Raw genomic sequence first — 12,951 nt, 5'->3', positions numbered from 1 at the left:
ATCTAGTACAAAACAAGCATCTGGAAATCACCCCACATTAAAGAAGTTAAGTAAAATCGTTAATATAATTTTATGACATTTACGGGATACAAGAATAGCTTTGCATATTCTAGTCGATAGCTATACCGTGTAGTGCACAACATTTACATACAGTATAGAGCTGAATGTTTTGGTACTACATAGTGTACAATATAATATAGATAAATAATAACACTAGTTTTTCTTGTACAAAAGCAATCGTTTTCATGAAATTACTACTCCTCATTCAGCTCTGATGAATTAAATCAATTATCGGTATTTAAGTCCAGTGTTTGTTTACGTTGCAATTAACAGTTCAATAAGGTTGGAACTCCGCTTATAAGCCTTAGTAATTGATTACGTCAAAGTGTAAACGAGCAAAATTTGCAGAATGAAAATGCTTGGAACTCCTAATGATTTCCCCTTTATACGCTCTAAAATTTTAAAGTACCTATTACTGTGAAGAATATTTCTTAAAATACGGAGAACGTTTTAAACCAAACTAAGTCGACAAAATAAACGATCGCAGTGTCGGTTGAACTTTTTAGTTTTCTGTACCATAAAATATAAAAATTGGATTTTTCGGTAAAAATTATTTGCAATCAGAATGCCAGTACTACTATACATTTTCAGGGTTTTTCTCACAGTGTAATATTTGTGATGTATCTGCCACCCATTACAGCCAGCTGAAATAACGACATTTTCAGCGAAAGTGTTTTGATATTAGCAGCGATTCAGTTCATGTGAAATAAACTGCTTACTTTGTTAAACAAATGAAATATCAATATCTTCACATTTTGTTTATCTACCTACAAATTGTAGAATGGTAATAGTTAAAGAAGAACAAAGCGGTCTGGAATTTAAGACTGATTTTGTTTAAAAAATAATTCTTCGTTTGCAAGTTTTTCGCTACTGAGAAAAAACTTCAAGATATTCTTCAGAGTTGAAATAACGAGGAGAAAAGAAAATCTACACAGCATTTTTAATACTTTTCTATAATTTACTACCAAACTCTAACAATACATTTCAAAAACGTATACTCATCGTTTTTCGTCTTCGGTCAACAACATGACATTTGTATGCTAGCTTTGAAGTAATCAAAATTTTCAATTGCAACAACAGTTGTGCAAGGAAAGGTCAAAAATCTTGAACGCATCTTCTATAATTTATATAATAGGAAATATCTGTAGAATTACAAGTGAAGATATTTATTCAAATACAAATGATACAGTTTTATTACTTGTATAAAAGCTATATTTTAAAGCTCCAATGCATTTAAACGCAAGATTGTAGTAAAAAATTAATTATTTCGCTCTAATCTAAAAACATTTCATTCAAATTGTTTCCCCGCGATAGACAACTTGTATCAAAGAAGTTACACATATGTTTGGGAAAAGATTAATCATACTAACCCAAACATTATTATTTTTACTATAACAGGTATGATGTAACACGTTGTTTACGCGAGCTAATCTAGCATGTTTTGTAAATAATATCTCGACACTTTTACCAATGAAGCTGGTACTAACATCAAAGGATTTGCACTGTGAAATGATTACACTGTTAAGTAATGTTTTGCAATACCAATGAATCAAAAGGCCGAATGTTTCTGCAAGGACAAATAATTTAAAACAACATTCTAAAAACCATTTCTTTTAATGGATTTTTTTCAGCTATAATTTTGGTTCAGAGCACGGGTTCACATCCTTTTCCAACCCACATATTCCTTTCGTGTATCATTAACTACATACGTATCTCAACAAAACACCTTTAGTTACATTAAAATAAGCAACATTATTTAAAGTTTAACTGTTAATTACACGCAGGTAGTTTAAAGTAAAAACCAGAAATGTAATTTTAATGAACTTTTAATTACAGTTTCTATTAATCAGACAGAATCTCAGGAAATAATTTGTGGGAATACCGGGCTGTAATTAAAGTTACAAAAATTGTAAGGGAAGTAACAAAAATTTTATTTTGCACGAAATATTTTTTAAAAGATAAAATTAATGTAGATAATTTTGAATTCACAATTTTTCTATAAGATACCAAGAAGCTCATTTCATGCATTCAATATGAATGTTTTCAAAAGAAACCTCTACAAAAAATTATAGTATTTGCATTTGAGGAAAAATGAACAATTTTACTCGCATAAAATTCTATACCCCTAAGAATATAACTGAAAACGCCGAATGCATTGACATAGTAGGAAAGTATTTTCACTCTTAAATACGTCAAGATTCTCCCATTTCTTTGAGGGTGGAAAAACTTTTGATACAATGTTAAGTATTGAACAATTTTACTTACATAAAGGTCCATATCCATAAGAATATAACAGAAAATACCGAATTCATTGGCATGTAGAAGGAAAGTATTTTCACACCTAAACACTTGAAGATTCTCCCATTTCTTAGAGGGTGGAAAAACTTTTGATACAATGTTAAGTATTCTTTATTGATAAAAAAATATAGGGTAACGCTTTTAAACCAGAAAGATTAGCCTAAAAATGTAAGTGACACAATTTTGCATTTTCAAATAAAAACACCGCTTCGATTACACATGGGAAAACAAATAGCCGATGTGACACGAATAAGACATATTCAAAACAAACATATGAACAGTCAAAATGTGTAGAAAACCCTCTGATCCAAAATCAGATTTGATTGACCTATTTAGATAATATGTGTCAAACGGAGTGTCTTTAATTGAACACACAACTAGATATCGAGCAAAGCAAAAAAAAAAAAAAAGTTCGCCAAGACACGAGACTTCAACTCGGGGATTTAAAAATACAGGAAGCAGAAGATTGCCCTTCGTCCACCCCTCGATATCACAAACGTATTCAATCTGCATAAATAACAACTCATCATGCCATGCCTCAATTAAATCTGCAAATAACCATAAGATCTGGTATCATTTCACGCCTTCTTAGCCCAGAGACCTGCTGTGAACTTTGCTATGCTAATGTCCACATCCGTTCTCAGCGGAATAGAGCTTAAAGACATTTATTACAATCAGAGGGTCGTGCTCAGAGATCTTTTCAATGACAATGAATTTTTTCATTAGTTAATCCTGTCAACTGTTGTCCGGTTTCAGTGCAGATTCTTATCATTAGCAACATTATTTCAATACAACCAACTTAATAAGGATTAGGACGCATTGTCCTCTTTTTTCCATTTGTCAAAGATAACCCGCACCATCCTGAGAAGTATCAATAAGGTCTGCTGGCTTCATGTAGAATTGTATGTAAAAAAATAGTATATCTTCTCTACTTTAATTAAAAGAAAGGAATTAATCCACAATTTATGGAACAAACACTGTAAACATTATCCGTTACTAGCTTCATTGCAGTGATTGAACAATATTGGATTATTTTTAAAGATGTCAATGAGTTTGTTCTCATAACTTCTTCATATGTTTGGAATAATGAAAGTTTATTGCGTGAGATAAACGTATTAAAATCATTATGCTCAAATCATTTATAATCATGTAACGAGCTACTTCAATTTCAAGTGAAAAATATCCCGTTCTGATAAATATTAAATGAAACATTTTCAAGTTTCCATCTTTTGTGTAAATCATACACCAGATAAAATTGCATAAATATTTTTCGAATGTTGCATAAATAAACTTATAACTATTTGAAAATGTTTGTTGAAATACTTGAAAAGCTTTACATACATTATTTACTCTTATTGCATACATTTTACAGAACGTTGTGGGATCTATACACCATTTTTAAAACTAATATTTTTGTTAGGAGCTGTTGTGTTCTTTTTTTTAGTGGTAATACAAACTGCTTCAAATATCTTGAAGAATAAATGATAGAACGAAAAAAAGTTTGGATGCTGAAAAAGAACCACCTGAGTAGAAAACTCCACAAAGAGTAGCAGTGAAAAGTTCCATTATACGACTGATAAAAATTTCTTTTAAGGGCTGAAAACAAAATTCTTTTGCTTGAAAAGTTAAAACCCCACCATGTGTTACATCAACAGTAATTTTGTACATTCAAGACTAGAAGGCAATGCCGTCCAAAATTTTTATAAATTATCTAGTTTTCGAAAAAAAATACTGAGCATGATAATTAAACGCAAACGTTTAAAATAGTTTTTCTGTGTTCAGGGGAAAATTGAATTCAATATTATTAATGATGTTTTTCAAAAAAGCGTATGAGACGAAGCAAATTTATATTGACATAATTCAATATTGTAAGGATAAATGTAAAAGGTAACGTACGTATATTTGAAGTCATCATGGAAAGGATGACAGTTTTACAATATTTTCTTGAAATTATGTCTTTTTTTTTGCGAATTACTGAGTCAAAATATTTGTTTTATCTATATCTTGTATTTCAAATAAATGAATAAATGTAAGGAAATAAATAAATGCATAATGCTCAATCGATTTGCATAACTGAGATATTTTTACGCATACATTTACACTTCTGCTCCCATAACACTAAAGTTTGACTTTTAATTGCGATATAGTCGAATATAATACACGTTTATCGAATATATAAGGTGTTGTTCACAAATGATGGTTCACACTGAAGGAAAAAGGGATTGGGGTCATGAAATTGACAGTTTGTGAAGAGGGGGAGGTGAGAGGGTAAAAATAAGTTTGACATCGTGCATTTTTTTAGGATATGTAAATAAAAAATAGTGTAACACGTGACAAATAGCTTTATAGGGGAAGGGGGATAAAGTGTGCCACTTCGTGAAAAAATGGAGAGGGGGTCAAAATGTTGAAAGAAAAGGCGACATCATTTGTGAACAGCCCCAAAGAAACCACTACGTATCATTGTATGAAAAATCAACTTTCTTTTAAAAAAATGTAATAAAAAGGTTTTTTACGTGTTTCGGGCGAGACCGTTGCAAATATATGCATTAAAATGTCACACCCGTTCAAATGGATTGAGCAATAATAAACTTAAAATGAAGAAAAAAAATCAACTAAAATAAATAAACAAATAAGCTTTTCAACGCAAAAAAGGGTTTATGCATCTATTTCAGAAAAAAAGTTTTTAAACTTATTATACAAGAATCTTATTATCAGTAAACTCTGCGAGTGTTCAGTTTTATTAAGTAATACGATAGGTTCCAGGAAGCAGAGAAGAGGCGTGTCAGAGGGCCGGAAAGTTCACTAAATAATTTGCTTCCTTGTCACTAAAACTAAGTGAAAATAATAAACACTTCAGAATAATCAAACGTTTGAATAATAATTTTTGTCCAGAGCTTCCCTTCCTTCTGCATGAATTTCTCCAAGGTCGAAGGCATCTACAAGGCCGCCAGACGAGTGGACTTGATGTCGTTCCTTCTGCGCACCGATCATTATCCGGGATGAATCATCACAATGCTCATTATCGGAATTCAGGGTTACAGTCGTTTTCTCCTCAGACCATAAAAAGGTCTTCTCCATCAGTTGTGAAGAGAAAGGATTTGATGGAGACAGAAAAGAAATGGTCGTTGCGAAAGAAAACGTATGAGTAAGGTAGGTTCAAGATTGCTCCATGCTTCTCGCAAAAAATATTAAAAAGTCTTAAGGCTTTTAGAGTAGAGTAAAAAGAACAGAATATAGGATACCTTTTCGTGTTTTTTTTCACTTACAACTAACATAATTGTCAGGATTCCTTCCAACATGGGGCGTGTTGAAAGAGTTTATTATGCCTCTTCCCTCATTTCGTCTTAATTAAAATTGTGCATTGAAATAATATGAGCTTTAAAAATTCATCGATTTAAATCAACTTGATTTGAATCGATTGCTTAAAAAAAGAAAGATTAAAAGACAAAAGGAAAATCGCTGAAAAATCAAAGCTCACATTTTTAAATTAAAGAAGAAAATTCGACGAAATTTTATTGTATTTAAAGAAATGGTGAATGTATGTTTTCTATACCGAACAACAGACACATAGATTATTAAAAAGAAAGAATGCCTGTTTTTTGTGTTCCAAATTACCTCATGCTTTGTTTGAACATGCTCCGCTACGGTCATGTTGAAACAGTGTCTCACAATGCGGCATGATGGAACATGGTTTGTCGACTGTTGCATTAACATTCATTATTTTCGTATATGTCATTGTTTTCTTTTAATTGATTTTAAATTTTAGCTGACATTCGTAGCAATAACATAAGCGTCGGTTGGTGAACGAATAACTTTTACTAACCAAGTTACAGAAAAAAGAATGAAAACTGATCCAACATGTCCCGTTCCCTCCTAACCGTTTGGTAGAAAAAGAAGAATGTTTATCATTTTCGAAACAACACAAATCACCCACTCATGTTCTATCCAAAACGATTGAGATGCTACTAATGCTACTGTTTTTGTGCAGTTTGTAAACACATATTCTCCGCAAACATAGAAAGAAAATAATTAGGAATATTTAGACAAAACCTTTTAGAACTCCTCATTGGAAAAATGTTTTATTAACAATCCTAATACGGTGATAAATTTTCAAATATGATCATAATCAGTGCGTAAATGCCTATAAGCGAAAGTAAATAAATAATGAAGTCACTAGATCCGATCAAAAACAATTAAGGGGTAATTTAAAAAAATGTGTCAGATCAGTAGTGATTTAAGGCTATGAATTTTACGGCAGCAAACAAAAAGTAATTAATAAAAGCAAAAAGTAAAATTTTGCAGAATCATGTCATAATTTAATTGTTTTGTACACAGTTGTTATTTACGAAGTGATATCCAGTAAAATCAACAGTTATGTCGAGTAAAATAATTATTGCTCAGAATAAAAAATACGATTACTACCCCACATTTTGTAAAAAACAATTAATATAGCCAATCAATCGGATGGAAGTTAGTTAGTAAATAAATGTTTAAAATAAACTCAGTTTGGATAAGCACTCATTTGTGACTAATTATTTTGTATTTTCGTTAAAGCAATTTTAAATTTTTAAAACGTTCCTAAAATTTCTTCTTTTATCCAGTTCATTAGTGCTTTTGTGTTGTACCCAACTTTTGAAACAAAACATAATATTAAAAGAAGGCGGCACCGGCGACTATTCGAAAATTAATTATTAGTTTATTGGTTTAGTTAAAAAAATGATATATTGATTTATTCGTAGGATTCAAAAATTTCTTAAATACTACTAAGAACGAAAATATTATCGGTTGTTTTAAAAAAGTTTCGTTTCAGGGTGATTTTTAATTCGCAGTCTCTCTTAAATTTTTGAAACTTTAGACATATTTGATTTGTTATTACTCTTTATTTGAACTGAAATATTACTCATTTTTCAATTAAAAACCATTTACAGCAACAGAATGAAAAATCTGAAATGCCATTAGCACGGAGGTCATTTAAGATTTGAGCAGTTTATGATTTGAGTGCGAACAAAAGTATTGCGGAAATTTGGGAACAAAATTTAAACATTAGTTGAATACATCAATTGCATGTCAGAAATATGTAATTAAAATTTTTTATTTTACTGATTTGCGCACAACTATAGTATTTTTAAATGCCACATTAAGAAATTTTATGTTGCAATTATCATATGGTTTGTATTCCCCTTCAAGTTTAAATTTGTCATTAGCATGAATTTTCCTATGTCATTAGAATGGATGGGAATTTTCATAATAAATTTTCAATTCAAAAGTTTTTATTTTAATGATTTTCATCTAACTTTATTATGCATAAATGCTCCACCAAGATTGTGTTGCAATTATTGTATTGTTTATAATCTCATTTAAGTTCCAATTTGTCCAATGATAAATGACTCAAGAAAAAATGATTCTATCTTGAAAGTAAAAATTTAAATATTTATTAGCAAATTCCACACTTTTCACAATTTTTGCTAATAATATTATTTCAAAATTTTATTTTTAAAAAAGTCTCCCGTTTTGGGAATCATCCTTACGTAATAATAATGAACTAGAATAAACTTCGAACTACAGAAGATTTCATACTTTCGTGCTATATTCCATTTAAAAAGGGCTAAATGAAACTTAATCATGTTTCTCACTGAATTTTAGTTCTTATTTTTAAACGTAGCAATAAAATATCAAATGCTATTTTTATTCAAAATTTATTAAAACGTATACAGAGTTTTCAACATTTATTAAAACGTAAAGAGCATTTTCAAGAAACAGATATATATATATATATATATATATATATATATATATATATATATATATATATATATATATATATATATATATATATATATATATATATATATATATATATATATATATATATTAATTTGTTTTATTTCGTTTACCAGAAAATATTGGTTAGCTCTAAATGGAATGTAGCAACAATTCAAAGATAATTGATGAATTATGTAGCATTAAATTATTAAAAAAAAACTATGAGTTATGTAGGAAATATTTCAAGTAAAGGATATTTTATTCAAAATAAATACAAAGCATTTTGAAGTGCACTGTTCAAGCATAATTTCACGTGCTTAAAATTTCATAGAGACGAAGCATAGAAATTATGTTCACTTTATATTTTTTTCGCATTGTGATGCAGTTACGAAAATCGTTTATCTTTTGAAAGCAGGGCAATGCTACAAGGAAGTTTGTCACAAAGTATACTGTAATTTCATCACTTAACTACATAAATCGCAACTCTGGATTACTTTTATTCTGTATTTAATTTTACGCATTTTTATCTCCAGCAAGCGTTCCAACCAAAAGTTGCAATTACACAATTCGTTCCACCCTGAAATGTGTAAAAAGTTAGAAAACTGTTTGTTAAATCCGGTTTAAAAATTAGATGAATTAGTATGTTCTGTAGTATAAACGCTTAAAATTGAGAAACACGCGTTTTTGAAAACGTTTAAAATTATTAGTTTGCTCTTCTGTTTAATGTTGATGAACTTTAAAGGGAAAAAGAAACTTATTCTGATGAAAAATATTTCTTTCATACGTTGAAAAAGCAAAAAAAAAAAAAAAAACCCATGAAAGTTATGTTTATGGTACATGGAGAAATACGTAAAACAAAAATCTATTTAGAATGAAATTATTAGTCGGACCTCGATATAAGGTCAACCGTCGGGACTTCACGAAACTGACCTTATAAGCGGGTTGACCTTATAACCGATTCATACATATTTATTGAAAAAAATCATTTAATTCATTAAATCACTTCAAAATTTAATACGTTCAAAACTATCAGTAATTAGATTATTACAGTTAAATTGATTTAAACCAATTTAAATTTTTGGAATCAAAAGGAAATTTTGAAATAATTTTTCAAAACTTTCATTTAGAGTAAAGCTGCATTCAAATATCCCCAAGCAAACAACTGATGTGCAACTTATCTTACTTAAAATTGTCATTAATACAGAACTAATGTGTTTTTTCTTTAATTTAAACACAATGGTTTCTAATTATTTTCTGAAAATTTCTTCAGCTTCTCATAACTGGTAAAAAAGTGCAATATGTACACGCTGAGTGCCCACATTACTGCTTCATATTTTAGTCACTGTCGTAATGTTCACTTGCTACTGCATTCTGTGCACTACATGCTCCGTTAATAGGAAAAACGACTTTTCATTTTTTAAGGATCGTAAATCGCGGTGAATTCTTGGAAGTGAACCTCTTAGGCACTGAAATCATTCAAAGAAATCTGACAAAAGTGATCTTGTAAGCGATTAATGAATTATGACCTGGCTATATATCCAATAATACATGGCATAGGATTCCTAATTAGTGAGCCGGGACTTTAGAAAAATGACCTTATATGCGGGGTGACCTTATAAGCGGGTGATCCTATATCGAGGTCTGATTGTACTTACTTTTACAAAAAAGGAAGCATTGTATTGGCGAAAAAATTCTCACTCAAAAATCGGCCTTAATTTCTATTTTGCTCACCCCCGAATGACTGTTGGGTTTTTATTTTCGACTCGACCACACGTGGATAAGTGCCTAAGAACGTATGGACACGCGAAATATCCATTTTGACGAATCCCGAGCTAATTACAACGAGTTTTCTCGTGACGTCTGTATGTACGTATCTGCGTATGTGCATATGTATGTCGCATAGCTCGAATCACATAAAAATGCCAATAATGGAGGAAATTACATTAAATTGGAGTAAAAGGAAGTCATGCGATGCACACATCAGCTCGTTTAAATGTAAAATATAGACGAACAAAAGTTGTGGTTTTGTATCACTGTTGCTTTGACAAACCGAAAAATATTAAAGATCGAAAATTCTTAAACATAATTAACGAATAAAATACCTTAGCAAAGGAAATAATCACTATGATCCTCCTTGTACTCACCATTGAAGAGTCAAAACATAATTAAATAATTGCAGATGTAGGATTAAATCAAAACTTTTGCGGTGTTTTACTGAATGTTCGTATATTGTAAAAAATTCTAAAACGTTTCTGGAAAATAATAGGCAGCTAACGTGCCTATTTTTGGTTGGTAACATGTTTGGCAAAAGTAGGTAAGTTTGCCGATAACCAGTAACCTTCGTAAAACCTGGAAAGGGTCCTAACCTGGAATTGTTTTGAAAAATTTAGAAACCTCAACAAAAGCCAATTTGGTTTCTGGAATAAATCTAGCAGCAAAATTAACAAAAATCTGACAATACTTAAGTCAATAGATTGCTACCTTCCTGATTCACCAAGAAAGGTCTTAAAGCAAATAGGCAGAAATTAAGGCAACATTACAAGCAAGTTGATTCGGATGCAGCACTTGTAAAGGCAGGGACTGCATTTCGCCCTTGTTTGGAGCTCAGTCAATCTAAAAAGTCCGTAATTGAACCGAAGACGAAACGAAAAATAAATAAACTGAACATGTTGATAATAAATGTTTAGAATTTTAATGTTGCATGTATCGTTATCACCATAATAATTCTCGCAAAGTTTGTAAAGAAAATTCAGGACACAACACAAGTTTTGGAGAAAAAGACCAAAGAAAATAATGAATGATGTTAAAAATCCTTTTAAACAAGTTGAAAGTTATATTAATCTCTTGATCTCTTAATTAGTACTTTTCTGTGCCAGTCGTGAACCTTTTGGCTTTTGTTATGACATTTGTATTTATTCAAAAGTCTGTCTGAGTAATGGTTAGTTTGTAACTATTTTAGCAGATAGCAATCAGAGAGAAATATGCTTGAAATAATGTTGTGAAGTAAAATTGCTTCACGTGCACAAATCGTAGCCATGAACTGAGCCGAATTATTTGTATTCCGAGGTATCACATTGCATGAAATAGTAGAAACTTAGTAACTTAGAATAAGAAGGGATCCATGTTATCATAATTAATGAAAGTATGAATTAAACAAAAACCCTATCAATTGAGCCAAGGTACGTAAAAACTACTTTACACAGTAAAAATTGTATCTTGAATGCAAGAGTTAAGCAGCATAAAACTGCATAAGAAAAAATTACGAAACTTCAAAATACGGACAACAAAAATACAATTATTTCGCGAACTCACCTTTTGTTTATACAGTATGAAAATCAAATGGTTTTCCGGATAAAGCGAAGTCCGGTTTAACAAGGTTCAGATTAATGATGGTTCACTGTACCATGTTTTCTTTAGAAATATACTTATTTTTCGTATAAAGCGTTAGATATGTATATTTTTAACTAACTGTTGCTGCCTGGTATTATTAAAATATCGATGGATTTAAGTTAGATATGCAAGTGAATTAGAAACAGACCAGTAGAAGAAAAACTTCATAGAAAAGTGCAAATTTAAGATGATTAAAAGATGAGAATTGATTAGACTTGATTGGCTTCATCTAACCCAATCCATTGAACCTGCTTCAAATTGTGCGATATGTTTGGCCCAATACCGTTCAATTTTTTTTTTTTTTGCTGAAGTTGTCCCTAACTTCATCACTAAAGCGCAAATGCTTTAATGGTCTATCCTTATGAAAATTGAATCCGTCAACAAAATCAATGATTTTTCAGTCATTCCATCACAGACAACGGTCAAGGTTTCATTTTTCGTTTACTGGCTGATGAAAAAGGCTGTTGTTGACTTCTTTTGTATGACACAACACTCAAAATAAATTACTAAATAATCATTAAAAACTCTAGTTTATTGCTAAGTTTTCCACTCGAGAAAATTCGTAGTTTTTCAAAGGTATTTCGAAGTTCGTAGAAGTTTAATTTTATTCATAACATTACGTCAGATTAATTTATCAGGCCAAGAGCTTACATCTAGATGACAATTCTGCTTTCAAATTAACATGACCTGAAATGCAAGAAATGCATAAATAAAAGTTTTGAACCAATAACAAGTTAGAGGAAATTAAAATTAATGAAAGCAACCATAACTGACGTTTTTTACTACTTTTTCAATTATGACAAGGATTAAAGTCTATTTTATCTATTTATTTATTTCTTTTTTCAAAACTTAACGTTCAAATTTTGGGTTACCCCAGCGGAGTTATTTCATTTTTCCCCTACGAGAAACCTGAAAGATATCAGCCGAGTTTTCCACTACTAGAAAAAAAATATATATAATGGGAAAAAAATAGGGAGGAGAGCGGTTGATTTGACCAGAACACTTCAATTAAATTTCTGTAGCGAAAATGACTTCCTGACCTTTAAGACACAGTAAGGTCTCAGAATCCAGGTATAACAGGTCATTTTAACTAACCTGAATATTATAAGAATTATCCGAGGCAATCTTGAAAGGCGAGAAAAAAATTAAACAAAAGAATTCGTGGAATTATCATCATTACTTTTGCATATGAGGAACCAATTTAAATTTCCAGTTTTAATTTGTCCTTAGTTACATGTTTGTTCCTTCTTTTGGTCTCCCAATTTAGGCAGAAATTTGAATCACATCACAAATGTATTTAACTATTGACCCAGACTCATGCTGAGCCTTTCAGAAACGTTTTACTTTTTAATGCTTCACATCTTTTTTAGTGGTTCAAAAATGAATTTTTTTTACTAATTCTGTGCAAACAGAAAAAAAAACAATACCTGTAAATTTTGA

The 12,951-nt window shown here is 30.5% G+C and overlaps 1 long non-coding RNA gene across 1 annotated transcript in view; it reads right to left on the bottom strand.

Annotated features, from left to right (window-relative positions):
- LOC129216134 (uncharacterized) overlaps positions 1–12,951 on the bottom strand; it is a 136,064-nt gene that overhangs the window by 453 nt on the left and 122,660 nt on the right. The window lies entirely within an intron of this gene.

This window comes from Uloborus diversus, chromosome 2, assembly GCF_026930045.1.
Source record: "Uloborus diversus isolate 005 chromosome 2, Udiv.v.3.1, whole genome shotgun sequence".
NCBI lineage: Eukaryota > Metazoa > Arthropoda > Arachnida > Araneae > Uloboridae > Uloborus > Uloborus diversus.
Note: the sequence above shows the minus strand (reverse complement) of the source record. Positions and strands in the feature narration are given on the sequence as shown.